The following is a 2451-nucleotide window of genomic DNA, read 5'->3' on the forward strand; positions in this document are numbered from 1 at the left end:
CCCAGGTCTCCCACATTGCAGGTGGGTTCTTTACCATCTGAGCCACCAGGGAAGCTTTGGAGAGGATATCAAAGCAAAACTCTTTGGAGAGCATATCAAAGTAAAGCTCGAGAGGTGAAGCAGCCAAGGACAGACCTATCCCTGTAAGTCTGGCACTGTGTCCATGTCAGCCAAACAGCAGACATGAAGGATACTCAGGTCCAGGTTCTCTCTTACCCATCTCCCCTCACTCTCACTCTACTAGTTCTTTAAGTTATTGCTCCTAAATATGTCTTTATTCTGTTGAATTCACTCTCCCTAATGCTACTACCCTGGTCCAAGCACATGTATATTTTTGCTTTATTGCTCCAGCTTATTCTTCAAACTTTGACTTGCACTCAGAGGATTCAAGGATCTTGTTAAATCGCAGATTCTGATTCAGTAGTGCTGAGACAAGGCCCAGGATTCTGCATTTCTAACAGACTATCAAGTGAAGCCTTGGTGGCTGGTTGGAGAACTACACATAGAGAAGTGATATATGAGGGACAGAAGCAGGTCATGAACCCTCCATAATTCATGTTCTTACACTACCCCAGGCAACCTTCTAAAAGGTTTTGGAAGTAGACTTTATCTAGAGGATCCCAGAAGATGAAACAAGGGCTGCTGGATGGAATTAAAGCAAAATCTTACTGTCTGGAAGATGATTCTGACATCAAGAGCTGTTGAACAATAATTTGGATGGTATTATGAGATGAGTATCCTTCATTATGGGGCTTTCCTGGTGGCTCAGCCATGAAGAAATCTGCCAGTGCAGCAGATGCAGGTTTGACCCCTGGGTCGGGAGGATCCCCTGGAGAAGGAAATGGTAACCCACTCCAGTATTCTTGCCTGGGAAACCCCATGGACAGAGGAGCCTTGCGGGTTACAGTCCATGGGGTTGCAAAGAGTCGGACATGACAGTGACTAAACAGTAGCACCCTTCATTGTAAATATTCAAGAAAAGAGAAAGCAGTATTTTTCTGTCATTTTATTTGATTGGCCAAAATGTTCATTTTAGTTTTCTGTAAGATGGTATGGAAAACCCAAACAAACTTTTTGGCCAACTTATTACTATGAACATTTCAAATATAATTCTTGATTCTACAATTAGCATCTTACTATATGCTTGCTTTATTCATCCATCCCTCTGTTTATCTGACAATACAATATTGTTTTTTATACCTACATAGCCTTTACCGAAGTTCAGTATTTGTTTATTTTTTGTGGGATGAAATTTACATGCAGTAGATGCACAAATCCTAAGTTACTATTTGATGAGGTTTGACAAATGCATATACCTTTGTGACCCAAACATCTATCAAGATATAAAACAGTACCCTCACACCAAAATTTTTTCATCCCACTCCACAGTCTTCACTCCTATCATCCTAAATGCAACTATTTTTCCTAATTGGTTTTGCCATAGTTTAATTTTGCTTCTTCTAGACTTTCACATCAGTGAGGTTAGAAATTATTTACTCTTGTGTGAAGCTTCTTTTACACTAAGTTTTTGAGATTCATCTGTGTCATTACATAGTTAAGAGGCACACAGTAATTAAGATTTCTGTAGTGCTCACTTCAGCATCACATATACTAAAACTGGAACAACACAGAGAAGATCAGCATGTCCCCTGCACGAAGATGACATGCAAATTTGTGAAGCATTCCATATTTTTGTGTATACCTATGGCTGATTCATGTTGAGGTTTGACAGAAAATAACGAAGTTCTGTAAAGCAATTATCCTTCAATAAAAAAAATTAAAAAAAGATTCCTCTAGTATAAGTCTGTAATTTGTTCTTTCTCTTTTACGGCTTTTTAAAGGATCTGAGATATGATTAATATAGCATAAACTTACCCCTTTTAAGTATACACATTAGTGGTTGTTAGTATATTCACAAGGTTGTGTAACTGTTGCTGTGGCTGCTGCTGCTAAGTTTTACCACTATCTAATTCCAGAAAATTTTCATCACCACCAAGAGAAATCCGTACACATTGGCAGTTACCCCTCAATCCTTCTTTTCGTCCCAGTTCCAGTTCCAGTTCAGGCTCTCAGTCGTGTCCAACTTTTTGCAACCCCATGAACCGCAGCATGCCAGGCCTCCCTGTCCATCACAAACTCCCGGAGTTCACCCAAACCCATGTCCATTGAGTCGGTGATGCCATCCAACCATCTCATCCTGTCATCCCCTTCTCTCCTGCCCCCAATCCCTCCCAGCATCAGGGTCTTTTCAAATGAGTCAGCTCTTCACATCAGGTGGCCAAAGTATTGGCATTTCAGCCTCAGCATCAGTCCTTCCAATGAACACCCAGGACTGATCTCCTTTAGGATGGACTGGTTGGATCTCCTTGCAGTCCAAGGGACTCTCAAGAGTCTTCTCCAACGCCACAGTTCAAAAGTATCAATTCTTCTGCACTCAGCTTTCTTTATAGT

The 2451-nt window shown here is 40.8% G+C and overlaps 1 non-coding gene across 1 annotated transcript; it reads left to right on the top strand.

Moving 5' to 3' along the window:
• Positions 1 to 1587: 1587 nt before the first annotated feature.
• Positions 1588 to 1694, top strand: LOC139032511 (U6 spliceosomal RNA). The gene has a single exon (XR_011485053.1). It is a non-coding gene; the product is annotated as a U6 spliceosomal RNA (small nuclear RNA).
• The last annotated feature ends 757 nt before the right edge of the window (positions 1695 to 2451 follow it).

Source organism: Odocoileus virginianus, chromosome 31, assembly GCF_023699985.2.
Source record: "Odocoileus virginianus isolate 20LAN1187 ecotype Illinois chromosome 31, Ovbor_1.2, whole genome shotgun sequence".
Taxonomy (NCBI): Eukaryota; Metazoa; Chordata; class Mammalia; order Artiodactyla; family Cervidae; genus Odocoileus; species Odocoileus virginianus.